Source organism: Phyllostomus discolor, chromosome 1 (assembly GCF_004126475.2).
Source record: "Phyllostomus discolor isolate MPI-MPIP mPhyDis1 chromosome 1, mPhyDis1.pri.v3, whole genome shotgun sequence".
NCBI lineage: Eukaryota > Metazoa > Chordata > Mammalia > Chiroptera > Phyllostomidae > Phyllostomus > Phyllostomus discolor.
The window spans coordinates 98,988,770-99,005,552 of record NC_040903.2 but is presented as its reverse complement, the minus strand read 5'-3'; the positions used below and the strand labels follow the sequence as shown (position 1 = coordinate 99,005,552).

The window sequence follows — 16,783 nt, the reverse complement described above, 5'->3', positions numbered from 1 at the left end:
TTTCCACCTTTGGCTAGTGTAAATAATGCTGCTATGAACATTAGTATACAAGTATTTGTATATACCTAACTGGAAATTGCTGGATTATATGGTAATTCTATGTTTAACTTTTTGAGGAACTGAAGAACTTTTTTCCACAGTGGCTGCAACATTTTATTGTATATTCCCTCTAACAACGCACAAAAGTTTCCATTTCTCCACATCATCTCCAAGACTTCTTATTTTCTTTTTTTCTTTCCTTTTTTGTTAGTTGTCCAAACACATGAGAACTGGTATCCCATGTGATGGCATCTTATAAGAAAATGAATCATAACATCTCTAGTTTCTCTTATATTATGGCTGTGAGGAGTTAGGGGTGGACGAACTAGTGCATTGTTCATGGCTGATCCATATGATAGATGGCAGATTTGTGGGATTTCAAAATTAAGGAAAGTGATCACAGTTAAGCCTCAAGGAAAACCATAAAGCATGGGACGAGAAGCTGCCCAATGGCTACCAGTAAGAGATGTCATGCAAGAAGAGACAGCTTCTTTAGCCACCGTGACTTGAGAGGCTTCCCCAAACTGAGGAATCTGCAACAATGTTAATTGGAGCCCCTTTGCACCCAGCTTCATTATTCATCCTGTCTCTGCTTTGGCCTTTGGCCAGTGGGAGGTACTGATGGGTGACTGGAGAGCAGGCAGAGAGGAGGACACCAGGCTATGTTTTTCCTTCCCTCACTTCCTTGAAGAGCTTCTCTGCCAGTAGCTGTATCTCCTCATTGTTTCCAGCTCCCTCTGGACAGCCCTGCCCTAATTCCAGCTACCGCCATTTGACCCAAATTTTGGAATCTGAAAATACTGCCTCTCTCTTTGTTTCTCCAATCTAGAAAAGGCCATGCATTTCTAATGTTAATTTCTAATTTTCTCAAAAATCTGAATTTCCATTGTTAACCTGCTAAATTTAGGCTGATCTTTTTCTCTGGGAATAATGTCTATACATACTAAATATCATGTTCTTGTATTAAAGCTTTTGAATTTTCTGCCCTTTCACATTTTACTCTGTTCTTTGAAATATACATGAAAAATAGTTTGATTCTTTTAAAAGATAGGGGATTCAGAACAGGGAAATATCTTACAGAGTCCTAAGGTGCAAATACTATCCAAGGGTACCAAAGATACCTGTAGAGTAGCCAGACAGCAACTAGATGTAGCAAGAACCGGAAGTGTGTGTTAGGATGATAAGGAGCCAGGAGCCTGATTCTATGAAAAAGTGATTTCAATTATTGAGTTAGGAATCAAATGTAGAAGAATGTCTTGAATGATTGCCTAAAATAGGTTTTTTGTTTATTGTGACCTATTTTCACTATAAGATGGTATGTTGGTAGGAGCCCAGCGTAACCCTCTATTCTCTCTTTTACTGAGAACCTGGACTGGTCCCCAAGGCTACTAGTCATAGTGGGATTTAAGGCAGGTCGTGGGTAGAAGACAACCTTAGCCTTGACAGATGCAAGAACTCTGTATTATGAGCAAAATACAAATTTGGGGACACTTTACCATATAGTGTCTGTCATGTAAAGTAAGGTAGAACTGCTGAAGAATCAAATAAGGATTATTTCTTTTGGAAAATGAAGTTTGTGTATGTATTAATCATCAAAGAGTGTGAGGTCGCCCACTGGAGACCTGCACAAACATGGAGCACTTCATGAATTTGCATGGGGCCATGCTAATCTTCACTGTGTTGTTATCATTTTAGTATATGTGCCGCCCAAGTGAGCATGGAAATAAAGTTTTAATGTCAAGTAAATAATTATAATACTTCCAAAGTTGTGGGCCATGCAGTCCAGTCTTGGAATGGTATGGAGATCAAAGGAACACTTCCCAACATGCAGACAAATGAAATTAGTACTGTTGTTCACTGCTCCACTGGTCATAGCAGGAATTCTGACCAGCACCTCACCAAACTCTTACAGGTTATTCCATGTGACACAAGGGTGAGAAAGCATCTCTTATGTGCAGGAGGCATTTATGTGACAGAGATAGCAATCAAGTCCCAGGGGTGGAAACCAGAGGGCAGATGAGAAAGCCACAGCAGAAGTACAGTTGTGGGCATGTGAAGAGAGCTTGGTGGGTTTAACAGAAAGACAGAGAATTAGTAAAAATGAAGCATACTACAAACCCTAGGTAGTTTAAGTTGGTTTAAAGCCAACAAAAATTAACCAAGATCCCCTCACCAGTGGAGCTAAGCCTCCTAAGTGGGGTCCACCCATTGTCAGAGGAACATGGAGCAGCACCTGGAGAATGAAGGTCTGAGAAAGGGGGCAAGTAACACTCTAGAAATTGCCTAATCCAGTGCCAGATAATTTCAGCATAATTGATATCTCTGGCTTTCCTGATCTTATTATATATGATCAGTTTACACTAATATAAACGAAATTAAAAAGCCAAAAGCTTCTTGTTTAAATTGTTGAATATTTCAACAATTCTTAGAATTGCTGGAATGTGTACAGATAAAGCCTGAGAGAGCTATGCTGATTTCTCTATAAAATAAACGCCCTCTGTATTTCCATAATTGTGATGTTTGACTGTATAAAGAAAAAGTTAGCCCATTTTTGAATTATTTTCTTCCCCTTCCCAAATGAGCAGGCCAATTAATCCTACCTAAGCATTATTGGAAAAGCCCCTCATAAGTAGAAGTGAGTCCCTTTTTTGGTTATCTGTGTATAATTGATCATTGCATTTATCTTTATATCATTTCTAAATTATTACTGCAGCTAAGTCCCATTCTTTTTGATATACTGTATACATGTCTTCTATTGTTTCTGAATTTTGTTCTGCATAATCTTTGCTTAGGTTCTTGCTAACCACAAACTAAAATGAATCCATCATTTTATACTTCTATTCATACTTTCTTTGACTATTGAACAAAATATATGTAGATGTATCACCAAATAACATATATTCTTTCATCAAATTATTGAGAACTTAGAAATTCTAAAAGTAAAAGTCTGGGTAAGATAAAATTTTATGTCTTCAAAATTTTACTGCTCAGTGACTCTGAGTATTGAAATTTTTTGTGCTAAAATTATTCATTTGTCCAATTACCATGTACCCCCCAAATTTAAGTGACCATGTAGATATATAAATGGCTTAGTGCATTATGCCTTTTTGGGAGGTTTACCTGTATCTAGCAAACATTTAGCATTTTGGGGAACACTGAATTTTGGTCTGATGAAATTAGTGATAAGTTACTTATTGTTAATAATCTATGGGACTAACATTCCAGGTACTGATATTTATAAGAGGTGCACAAATGTGAGTACAGATGTGTGTTAATACAACAGACCTAACTCCTCTTACAAAGGGGGAAGGACACCAATTTCAACCACACAGGTTTTGTTTTCTTCATTTATAATGATGTGAATTATTATACCACAACATTATATATGACCTTAGAGCATAAGTTTTTAAAATGTCCCAAATCTTATCATTAGTTAGTGCAGATAATGAGATACACAAAACCACTTAAAATTGAATGCATAAGAGAATTAAGTATGTTAACCTTGAGTAAAGTGTGACCCAGAGTGGCAGAGGTTTGAGTTTATGTGTCAAGGCAGCGGTAGAATTGGAAATCTGTGGTGAGTATATTTCTAGGAATTTCTAGTCATTCATAAATATCTCTAAAGAATTTTTATGAAAAATGTAACTATTGTCATTAACATTTACTATAATATCTTTTAAAATATGCATTTTAAGCTTAATTTTTATATTTTCATTTTTAGAGGAGGAATCTAATTGATAGTTTTTTTAAATGAACTTTTTAATTTTAGAATTATTTTAGATTTACAAAAAATTACAAAGACAGTACAGAGTTCCTGTATACCCATTCTCATTTTCCTTTGTTATTAACATGTCATATCAGTCTGGGTCATTTGTTATAAATAAAGAACTACTATTAGTACATTATTTTTAACTAAAGTCTACACTTTACTTAGGTTTCTTTAGTTTTTACTGAATGCCTTTTTGTCTATTCCAGAAGCCCATCCAGGATACCATATTGCATTTCATTATCCTGCCTCCTTAGGATTCTGTTAGCTATGACAGTTGCAGTGGTTTCTTTGTGTTTGATGACCTTGACAGCTGTCAGGAGTACTGAGGGTCTGATACTTTGTACAACACTCTTCCACTGGAATTTGTCCATTTTTCTATCTATCAAATTGGAATTAAGGATTTTTGAGAAGAAAATAACAGAGATCAAGTGCAATTCTCCCTGTATCTTCTCAGGGTACCCCATATCTACATGAGTAGGCACGATTAATGTTAACTTGATCACCTGACTGAGGTAGTTTGTTAGATTTCTCTACTGTAAAATTACTCTTTTTCCCTCTTTTCAGACTGCAGTCTCTGGAAGGGAGCCACCACACACAGCACAAATGAAAGGAACAGAGAATTGTACTCCTCTTTCTCAAGAGTGAAGTATCTGGTAAAGTACCTATTTCAATTATTTCTAATTATTCTGCAAGAGTGTCTTGTCAATTCTCCCCTATTTATATATTTATTTAATCACTTTATATCTATATGAATTTATGGATATTTATTTTATACTTTGGGTTAAATCTAATAATCTTATTTGTTGTTCAAAGGCTCATTTTGTACATTTCTCCAAGGAGCCCTACTTTTTGTTATTGGAGGATGGTATCAGAAACCAAGGTCTGGGAACTAGTATGCTTGCTGCTACTGGGGTGTGTCAATGTATGAAACACACAAACCTGTAAGAATTTTTATAAATTTAGTTGAGCCGAACTGATGATGATTGCCACGAAGCAAAACCTCAATGGATTGAGAAAATGGGGCAGTTTTGTCCTTATTTTATATATTACAATCCAAAGAGGAGGCAAAAGGGGGTTACATGAAATCTATTGGTGATAGATTAGGGAGTCAGGAGAAGGCAAAACTGGGAAATCTCTGGGGTTGGATATACACATCTTTATTTTACACAGGTGGGTACAGGATGGTTAACAGTCAACAATTAACACAATAATAATAATACCAGTATGGGGATTTGTGGTCTCTGCTCTGGAGTGGTTGTTGTGACAGAGGGGTCAGTAAAAAGGGAAGTTGCTTTGGAATCAAAGATGTTATCTTAGATGCAAAAAGACAATAGACATACTCAGTTAAGGTAAAGATTGACTTGTCAGGAAAGATGCTAGCCTAGGACATGACTATCCACCATGACCTGCTTTTAGTTAGAAAGTTTAATTATTTAAAGTATGTGGTTACTTTAAGTTTCTGAGTTTGTAAGGCCACCATACAGGCCTCCCTAGAGCATGTCAGGTTTAGACTGTGGCCCCTTTTCTTCCACAGGTGTCATTTCCTCTAGGGCCTCTCAGCTGACAGAGCCACATATGTGTGGCATATTAACCTGTGTATAGCACATATCCATAAATCCTGCTGTAGGCAACCATTTGTACCTGTTGTAAGCTAAACGTGAATTTATACTGCTGTTTAGAACTCTGATTCATTACCACATGAATCATTCTAGCCTTCTCCAATTGCTTGTCTGCAACCCCTCACTGCAACCATGAGAAACCTGGCTCCCACCATTCCCATTTATTTACTTAATTGTCCAGTTTCACTATATGTGTACTGTGGTTTTAGAATAATGTGTACTCCCATGGGGAAAACTTCCTCAATTCAAATACTACAGTGTTAATGAAAAATTCCTTTGTCTTTAGTCTTGTGAGTGATGACTATTTGGCTGAGGAGATTTGTAAACAAAGTGTTGAAAATGTGTGGCCTGGTTTCTCTTTACTACTTATATTATAGTAAAATGTGAGAGGAGAAATACATTGAAAGAATTGTTAAGCAAAAAGGAATCAGAACTTAAATATTTGGAAAATTTTCAGACTATTTACCATATTTTTCTCAGACTAATTACCGAATTTGGGAGGAAAGGGGGTGTGTGTCTTATAGTCCGAATGTAACTTATCTAACTTCCCGGGGGGGGGGGATGGTGGTGGTGGAGTGGGGTCATGGGAGGCAGGAACAAGGTCACCGCTCCATTTTCCTCCCAAATTAGGAGGGCGGGGATAAGTGCGTCTTATAGTTCAAAAATGCAGTATTTTGGGAAAAAAAAAAAAAAAAAGCATGTTCTGGACAGAACACCAAGGGCTGTCTGGACAGTCACTACATAAAGAGATTACCCATGATTCTATTCTAATCAACAATCTCAGCAGAATCCAGGAAGAGAAACAGGATTAGGGATACTGCTAGTTTGAACTGAAAAATAAAAAAAGAGACAAGATGAAGTAAAGAAAGACTTTCAGGCTTCTGGAATTCTACACAATGGGACAATTGAATCATCCAGAGAGAGTGTTATGGTGGGCTCTGAAAGAATTCACAAAGAGAAGAAAGTGTAGAGAGTGAAGATTTTATTCACTCTCCAAGAAAGGAGATGGGGCCCTGGCAGGTGTAGCTCAGTGGATTGAGCGTGGGCTGCAAACCAAAGCATCGCAGGTTCTGTTCCCAGTCAGGGCACATGCCTGGGTTGCAGGCCACGGCCCTCAGCAAACGCACATTGATGTTTCTCTCCCTCTCTCTCTCTTTCTCCCTCCCTTCTCTCTCTAAATATAAATAAATAAAATATTTTTTAAAAAAAAGAAAGAAACGAGAGGGGCACAATGTGGAGAGATATATCACCTTGAGGGGTGGGGGTTTTGAGCTTTTATTGAATTATACTTGGATTAAAAAGGGTGGGGGTGCTGTTGTGAGGCCCCTGGACTGTTGGGGGCATTGTAATATGAGGCTGCAGTTTGTTCTAATGTTTTCTTCTGCCTGTGGCTGCAGGGAGTGGTTAGTCATGTTCTGTTCTTGCTCTCCAATAATTTCCAGTCCTGGGGACATAAGCTCCAAAGAGTAAAATGGAAGTCACATTCAACAAACTCATAGGCCTGCCTAGCAAATGGTGCCACGATAGCAAATGGCACTGACTTTATGCTTCCAGGGAACATGCTATAACCTGGAAAACAGGGGAAGAATGACCCTAATAGCAATTCAGAGATTATCAGGGCTACCTCTGGTACCATCGGCCTAGGAGTAAACCTGTTTGCTCCTCAGTTTCTGAAAGTGGTCCCACTTCTTTGTTTCTTTGCCTTGCAAAGGGCTGAATGGGTTGGGGCCATTGCTTCAGGGCCATGGAGGTGAGACTGCTGCCCCAGTGGGCTGGGACACAAATGTTTGAATCCAAGATTATTTTTCAACTTTAAGATCTATTGGAGTTGGCCCTGGTTGGTGTAGGTCAGTGGATTGAGCTCTGGCCTGTGAACCAAAGGATCACCGGTTTGATTCCCAGTCAGGGCACATGCCTAGGTTGCAGACCAAGTTCCCAGTAGGGGACGCATAGAGGCAACCACACATTGATTTGGGACCCTGTCCTCCACACCCTTCTTTCCTGTTTCTCTCTTTTGAAATGGGAATGCCTAGACTATGCCTGTCCCACCCTTGTATTTTTGGAAGTGCATGACTTGTCTGCTTTCATAGGTTTACAGCTGGAGTGGAATTGTGTCTCAGGATGAATCATATCTAAATCTCACCCATGCCTGATTTACATGATATTTTGGACTTGGAATTGATGCTGAAATATTTTAAAATATTTTTGGCTGTTGGATTGAGTGAATGTAGTTTTCATGTGAGAAGGATACAAATTTTGGGGAGCCAGAAGGAAGAATGTTATGATATGAATTGTATCCCCTTAAAATTTATATATTGAAGCCCTAACCTCCTACCTGACTCCATTTGGAAATAGGACATTTAGGAAGGTAATTAGTGTGACATGAGGCCATAAGGGTGCGGCCCCAAACTGACGGAGCTGATGTATTTATAGGAGAAGGAGGAGACACCCGAGCATTCTCTTTCCCTCCACATGGATGCAGAAGTAGGGTCCTGTGAGGGCACTATAGGAAGGTGGCTGTTTTCAAGACAGGAAGAGAAACCTAATTGGAAACTGAATTCCATATGGTTCTTTTTTATGATTTCTATCTGTTTGTTGAACTTTGTTCATGTATTGTTTTCCTGATTTTATTGAGTTGTTTGTGTTCTCTGAAAACTCAGTAAACTTCTTTAAAGTAATTATCTTAAGTCAGACAATTCATAGACCTCCATTTCAGGGGCTTGGTTACTGGAAATGTATTGTGTTCCTTTAGTGGTGTCATATTTTCCTAATTTGTTTGTGTTTTTGTAGCCATGCATTGGTGTCTGCTCCTTAGGAGAAGTAGTCACATCATCCAGACTTTGCATGCTCCGTCAGTAGGGGGAGACTTTCTTCTGTGAGTGGGCATGAGAGTGATGACTTGCTGGGGTGTTGTGATGGCCCTGAGTCCAGGGCACACAGGTTCTGTGGGCCCTGGATTCAGGAGAATGTAAGGGCACAAGTTCTGGGGCACATTGTTCAAGCATCTCAGTGCCTGTCCTGGGGCATGTGTGGGCACGGGGCCCATTGCACATGGGTGTCCTGGGACTAGTGGTTGTGTGGTGGCACTGGGTCCTGAGGGCACAGAGATATAGACTGGGGGTTAGTGCACAGGAGAGTGGTTGGGCAGGGAGTACTTGAGCTCTGACAACTTGGGCTCCTGGGGCCTCCAGAAACTGGGGTCCTCATTTATGAAGAGTATGGGAGTCCTTGCTGGTGGGTGGGGCTACTGGGGTCTTCTCGCTCCTCTTATCCTCCCCTCATGGGGCTGGGGAGAGGAGGACTCAACACTGAAGGGACTCTTATCATTGTGCTGTGCCAGCCTGGGGGTGGGGTGATGCTGCAAAACCACACTGTTCTTTCTACTCTGTTGTGTGGTCATCCTTGGTTCCTTTGTTCCTTCAGGTTTCCGGAGCTTCTTAACTGGAATCTCGAGCTCTCTGAGAGCTTTTTCTTCTTGAACTTGTTCAATCATTGTTTTGGTGTGGGGGGCAAGTTCTGGGGTCTCCTAGGTCCCCATCTTGATGTTGTTATTCCACTTATTGTTTCTATGGCAGGGAATCCTATGAGCAGGACACATTGCTGCACTTCCTTCAACAAAAAATATTTCCTTAGAGGTTCTGTTATGTACAAGACCTCAGTGATGAATAAGGAATTCCATAAATTCAGTGCTGCCAGACATTTGAGCAAGGAAAATAAATTTGTATGCATAAAATATACCTATTTCTGACAAAAGTGGCTGCTCCCTTCCTGACTGAAAATTTCCTTTCTCAGACTTTGGTCACCTGGGGATGGTTCTACATCAGGGGCTTCAATTTCACCTTTGCCATTGGCAGTTGGGCCTGTCTGACTCATGGCTATTTTGTATGTTTGCCTGCTGAGTGGGGTCCAGGGTGCTAGAGCTATGAAGGAATTTGAATCTCATCAAGTTCCTGGAAGCAGTGATTGTGAGCGGTTGCTTAGAATTGGCCTCCCTCGTGAAGTAATTGACAAAGAGAAAATTAAAGTTGGTAAGCCCTTTGTAGAACATTCGGAAAATACCAGAAAGCATATGGACAAAAAAATTAAGAGTGGTTCAGTAAGGGTAAAGCATTCATCTATATATCATTGGATAGGTTTTTAAAAATCATGAAAAAGAAACTCTAAATTTTGAAAATAATGATTTCCCAAAGCTACTATTTTAACCTATAATTTAAATCGATGGCCTTGATTGCTAAAGAGTTGGTTCACATAATTATAAATGCAGGCATGGGCATCTGCTGAGTATGGCTTAGAAATTGATAATTAGCATTATATCAAAGGATTCAGACAGCCTAATATTAACATCACCATTAAAAGGAACAGAAAGATTACATTGATCAAACTTCAAAAAAGTACTTAAAACACTGAATCTATGGGCTTTCCTGAACATTATTACCTTGGAAGGCTATGTGGTCATCTCTGCTTTTCAACTAATTGCCAGCCCTCAATTGATTTTATTGCTGTACTCCAGTTCAACATTTGGGTTTAAAGATTAAAATAGCAGCTTGTTTAAAAGGAAGTATGCTTTTTCTCTATTCATTTTTTTCTCATTTTGATCTTAGACTTTAAGACTTTGAAATATCTTAGCACCCTTAGATACTGCTCAAAAAGAGCTCTGGCAACACAGCACTGGACACAGTGTTTCAAACGGCCTTTCACAGGGGTCTTTTAAAACCTAACATCTTGTCTTGCCACCATCATTATTTAACATGGTTCTTTTAGTTCTGGCCAAGACAATAAGCTAAGAAACAGGAAAAAAAAAGCATGGTTAATAGAAGACAGATAAAATATGATCACTCTTTCACCATGGTATTTTGATTTCACAAATTAAGAACTTGAGTACAAAGGGATCAAGTGGCTAGAATCAGGTTTAACAGATTTTAATGAAAAAGTTGGGTTAATAGAGCTAAGGTTTAGAAAAAACGGTTCAGATAGATTTTTCTGTGTGTGATTTGTAATACATAGTGATGATGTACAGAAGAAATAATTCTAAGGTTAATCCTCAGGCATTTATTCATTTCTTTTTCATTGAGTAAGTTTTCTTTTGAGTGCCTACTATGTAAGGAGACCCTGTGCTAGGCTCTGGGGAGGGAGAGGTGGTCTGGTAGTTGCTCTCCATCTTGCTCTTAAGTTGCCTACAGTCTAGCAGGGTTGTAGATGTGTCTCAGATGTTTAACTAACATCAATTACCATTGTCACCAATATTCCTATACAGTAAGACAGCGTGCTAGAGGCACACAAGAGAGAGCCACCTGACTTTCTTTGGGTAATCATAGTAAAAAACAAAGCAGAATCCTTTAGGCATCTGGGGACACCAGGTTTTTGTTTTTGCTTTTTTTGTGTGTTACTTTATTCTTTAAAATAAGGAAAATGATGCAATGTTACAATTAGAAAAATTGGTGGTAATAGAATAAAATTATATGATAAGTTTTTAAGCCATCATTGAGTAAAAAAACTCAATGGCAGAAAAAATAATTAAAAATAGACTCCAGATTTATGAGGGCTTGGGCAAGAGAAAAAATTTGCTTTCTCATTATTAGCTCTCTTGGGATTGGTCTCTGAAGTTACATGTCTTAAATAGCACGTGGCTGCAGGCCTCATGTCACATGCTGAATCCTGGCATTACTGTGTGACCCATCATTGACAATTCATTGACATCAGAGAGCACTTCCCAGGACGCTACACGATTTCCTATGCCACATCCACTGACAATACTACTTGGATAAGAGGCAGACAAGTCTGAGAAATCAGATAAGATTGATGGTATTTTGTTCAAATTCCAAATGCTTGATGACTGTCATTGAGGAGCAGGTATTGGGTTGCTTGAGCAAAAATATACTGGCAGTGCTGGGACAAATCCAGAGTAATTCTAACTGTGATGGCACCAAAGCATCCCTTCCTTTTCTGATGCAGAAAAAGAAGTGTCACTCATGCATCAGTAGATAACAAAATTTAGGTATCTATCAGGAATAGTTAAAACACTTTGCAAAATTAGTAACAAGATACTGTAATCCTGCAAAGCAGCTATGCAACGCAATACTATTGGCATGCTATTTTAAAAAGAAATTTCAATAGCATCTTGCTCATAAAAAAGCTTCATGTAAATAAGAGGCAAATATAACTTGCATAAAACTGGATATTTATGCACTTGATTTATTTAAATATCTGAATAGCTAACTTTTATGGTGTTAGCTGTTTGGTTTATATAAGTCACTAGATGGCAGTACCAACAAGTAAGTATGAAATTTCAGTTCGGATTCAGGTGCTTTTTGTTTTATTTATTTTTTTAAATTTAAGTACTTTTTTGTTTTATGCTATTACAGTTGTCCCAATTTTCCCTCTTCACCCCACTCCACCCAACCCACCCCCATATCCATAGTCAAACCCCACACCATTGTCTATATCCATACGTCCCTCGTATATGTTCTTTGACTAATCTCTTCGCTTCTTTCAGCCAGCCCCCACCTTTCTTCTTTTATAGCTGTCAGTCTGTTCCAAGATTCTATGCCTCTGATTCTATTTTTTTGTCAGTTTATTTTGTTCACTAGATTCTACTTATAAGTGAGATCGAGATCATATGGTATTTGTCTTTCACCAACTGACTTATTTCACTTAGCATAATAGTCTCCAGTTCAATCCATGCTGTTGCGAAAGGTAAGAATTCCTTATCTTTTTGCTGCTGTATCATACTCCATTGTGTAAATGTAGTACAGGTTTTTTTTAATCCACTCATTTACTGAGAACTCTGGAGATTAAACTCTTGTCTGATGAAGTCATTGGCAAATATGTTCTCCCATACATATGTTCCTTTATTTGTGTGGAGGCTTTCTAATTTGATGTAGTCCCATTTGTTTAATTTTCCTTTGTTTCCTTTGCCCTGAGATATATATTTGCAACAATATTGCTATGTAAAATATCTGAAATTGTACTGCCTATGATTTCCTCTAGGATTTTTATGATGAAAGGATTTCATCATAAAATGGTGGATAATTTATATTGAAGTCTTTTATCTATTTTGTTTTTATTCTGGTGTCTGGTATAAATTGGTGGTCTAGTTTCATTTTTTTGCATGTACCAGTCCAGTTCTCCCAAAAGCATTTATTGAAGAAGCCTCTTCAATAAGTTTTTTTAGTCCATTGTACACTCTTGCCTCCTTTGACAAATACTGATCAGAAAGATGTGCATTTATTTCTGGGCTCTCTATCCTCTTCCACTGATCTACAAGTTTGTTCTTATGCCAGTAGCAGACTGTTTTGATTACAGTACCCTTATAGTTTGATATCAGGTATTGTGATCCCTGCTACTTTGTTCTTCTTTCTCAAGATTGCTGAGACTCTTTGTGTCTTTTTTTGTTCCATATAAATTTTTAGAATATTTATCCTAGATCTGAGAAATATGCCCTTGGTATTTTAATAGGAATTGTATCAAATTTATAGATTGTTTTGGGCAGTATGGATATTTTAATGATGTTAATTCTCCCGGTCCATGAACATGGTATATGCTTCCTCATTGTTTTTCTTGTATGTCCTATAGTTTTCAAAGTACAGATCTTTTACCTCCTTGGTTACATTTATTCCTAGGTACTTTATTATAATTTGTTGTTGCAATAGTAAATGTGATGATTTCCTTAGTTTCTCTTTCTGATAGTTCATTATTGGTGTATAAAAATGCCATCAATTTCTGATTCAAGTCAATTTCATCGATTTCTGATTGTATGCCACTACTTTGCTTAATTCATTTATTAGCTCTAGTCATTTTTTGGTGGAGCCTATAGGGTTTTCTATGCACAATATCACATCATCTGTGAATAATGACAATTTTACTTCTTTCCAATTTGGATGTCTTTTTTTTTTCTTTTCTGATTGCTGTGGCCAGGACTTCCAGTACTATGTTGAAAGTGGAAACTTTGTCTTATTCCTCATCTTAAGGGAAACATTTTTACCTTTTGCTCATTGAGTATGATGTTGGCAGTAGGTTTTTCATATATTTCCTTTATTATGTTGCAGTCCCTCTATTCCTACTTTGCTCAGTGTTTTTACAATAAATGTGTGCTGGATCCTCAAATGCTTTCTCTGCATTTATTGATATGATCGCATGTTTTGTCTTTCATTTTGTTTGTGTGATATATCACATTTATTGATTTGCAAATATTGCACCAACCTTACAGCTCTGGGATAAATCCCACTTAATCATGCCATATGATCTTTTTACTGTATTGCTGGATCTAGCCTGATAATATTTTATTGAGGATTTTAGCATCCATTGTTCATCAGGGATATTAGCCTGTAATTTTCTTTCTTTGTTGTGTCTTTACCTGGTTTTAGAATTATGGCACTACTGGCCTCTTAAAAAGAGTTTGAGAGTGTTCCCTTTTCTTGAATTTTTCTGGAATAATTTGAGGAGGGTAGGTGTTAGTTTTTCTTTGAACGATTGGCAAAATTTGCCTGTGAAGCCATCTGGTCCAGAACTTCTGTTTGCTGGGATTTTTTTTTAAATACTGCTTCAATTTCATTATTGCTAACTACCTATTCAGCTTTTCTGCTTCTTTCCGATTCAGTTTTGGGAGATTGTATGTTTCTAGAAATTTATCCCTTTCACCCAGGTTGTCCACTTTCTTGGCATACAATTGTTCACATGTTTTTTTTCATTCCTCTGTCTTTCTGTGGTATCAGTTGTGGTATGCACCTCTTTCATTTCTGATTTTATTTAATTGGATCCTCTTTCTTTTTTCCTTGATAAGTCTGATTAAATGTTTTTCAACTTTGTCTATCTTTAGAATCTGTTCTTGGATTCATTCTTTAGAACCTGTTCTTGGATTCATTCATCACTTGAATTTTTTAAAGTCTCTATTTCATTTATTTCTGCTCTGATCTTTATTATTTCCTTCCTTCTACTCATTTTGGGCTCAAAGTGAGCCCAAACTATTTTTCCCCCTGTTCTTTCAAGTGCAGGGTTAGATTATTTATTTGAGATTTTTCTATCTTCTTTAGCTATGAACTTCCATCTCAGGACTTCTTTATTGTGTTTCATAGGTTTGGGGTTGTTGTGTGTTTATTTTCATTGACTCAGGGTACTTTCTGATTTCTTATTTGATCTCACTTTTGACCCATTCATTATATAGTAATATGTTATTTGGCTTCCATGTACTTGAATGCTTTTGAGTTTTTGTAAATTGAGGTTGGTGTATAGTTTCAAGCCATTGTCATTCAATAAAATGCTTGATATGGTTTCAGTTTTCTTGAACTTGCTAAGACTTTTTGCATCCTACCATGTGGCCTATCTTAGAGAATAATTTATATACACTTGAAAAGAATGTGTATTCTGCTGCTTTGGGATGAAACATTTTGTAAATGTTAATTAAATACATTTGATCTAGTGTGTCATTTGAGGTAACTGTTTCCTTGTTGATTTTTTTGTCTGGAAGATCTAATTGGTGACAGTGGGGTGTTAAAATCCTCTATAATGACTGTGTCACTATTGATCTCTTCCTTAAAGTCCTTCAAGATTTCCTTTTATATTAGGTGCTCCTATAGAGGGTACATATATGTTTACGAGGGTTATGTCCCCTTGTTGGATTGATCATTTCAGTATTATGTAGTGACCTTCTTTATCTCTTTTTTGTCTTTGTTTTGATGTCTATTTTGTCAGATATAAGTATTGCTACCTCAGCTTTTTTTGGCATGGGATTTTTTTTTCTGTCTCTTCACTTTCAGCCTGTGATATCTTTTGTACTTGTGGGCTTCTTTTTTTTTTTTAAATGGGGAGGATTTTTTAAAAGATTTTATTTATTTATTTTTTCAGAGAGGGAATGGAGGGGGAGAGGAGGGGAGAGAGAGAGAGAGAGAGAGAGAGAGAAACAATGTGCGGTTGCTGGGGGTCATGGCCTGCAACCCAGGCATGTACCCTGACTGGGAATCGAACCTGCGACACTTTGGTTTGCAGCCCGCACTCAATCCATTGAGCTACGCCAGCCAGGGCTACTTGTGGGTTTCTGTAGACAGCAGATATGCAGGTCATGTTTTCTTACCCGTTCAGCTACCCTCTGTGCTTTGATTGTGGCATTTAATCCATCTACATTTAAGGTTACTATTGATAGGTACTTATTCATTTCCATTTTTTCCCTTCAAACTTGTGCTCCTCTCTCTCTCTATTTCTTCTTCTTGAAGCTGTCCCTTTAACATCTCTTGCAATGCTGGTTTGGTGGAAATGTACTCCTTTAGCCTTATTGGCTGGGAAGCTCTTTATTTCCCCTTTAATTTTAAATGAAAGCCTTATTGAATAGAGAAGTCTTGTTAGTAGGCCCTTACTTTTCATTACTTGGAATAATAGAAATATAAAATTATTTCTAATAATTAAATACACTCTTCATGGTCAACTTCAAATTACCAATATGATGTCACCAAATACAGAGATGGGAAGTGTTGTATACAGTTAGCTCTTATAAACTAGTACAAGCTAGTCTAAGTAGGTAGGAGGTCCAGAACTCAATGCCTAGGTGCCTACTCATGGCATGATGGAAGCACTCAGCAATTCTAACTGCTGCTGTTACTGGAAAGCTGTGTGAACTCAGACAATCACTTAAACTCTGACATTTAATTTGCTTACAGCCTGTTGAGCACTTGGTGCTAAGTGGTATGTTAAATACTTTACTGACATGTTTTGGATACTCTTCACAGTTCTGAAAGGGATGTGACTGTGCCCATTTTACAGATGAGAAACTGAAGTTCACAGGCATTATGTGATTTCTGTTACAGTATCGTTACACTGTTAGAATAAGTTGAAATGTTTGTGCTCTGTTCCAGCAAATTGAGCTATTTTGGAAAGATTTATTTTAGGAAAGGTACCTGCTACATAGCACTCTTTAATTCTAGATCCATCTTTATTTGTTCTGTCAATTTTGCCATTTTGGGGGAATCCAGGAAGTGTCTAAAGACAAGTTTGTTGAAATGTTTGCCTTTATTTGAACTGTTCTGAAAAGTTTAACTTTTATCATTATTGCTTATAAACTATTTATATTAATATGGCAGTTTTGATTTTATTATTTATAATATAACAGTTATTCAGTTAAAATACAGGGGGTACAAAGAATAAAATCAAGTAGAACACATGTAATAATCTTTCCATCAGATAATCCTTGCTGTTATTTAGAAAACTGTGGAAGCATATAAATAAACATTTTGCATAGTACAAAAAGATACAAAATAAAATATGATAGCCACTCCCCTCTTCACACATCTTTCTCCCTATGGGCAATTATTATTCACTGTTCTGTATAATTGAAAAATAGAGCATATAGTTTCTAAATGAGGATGCATAT

At 37.5% G+C, this 16,783-nt stretch overlaps 1 pseudogene; it reads right to left on the bottom strand.

Moving 5' to 3' along the window:
- Positions 1–1,665: 1,665 nt before the first annotated feature.
- On the bottom strand, positions 1,666–1,758 carry LOC114493626 (annotated as a pseudogene).
- Positions 1,759–16,783: the final 15,025 nt, after the last annotated feature.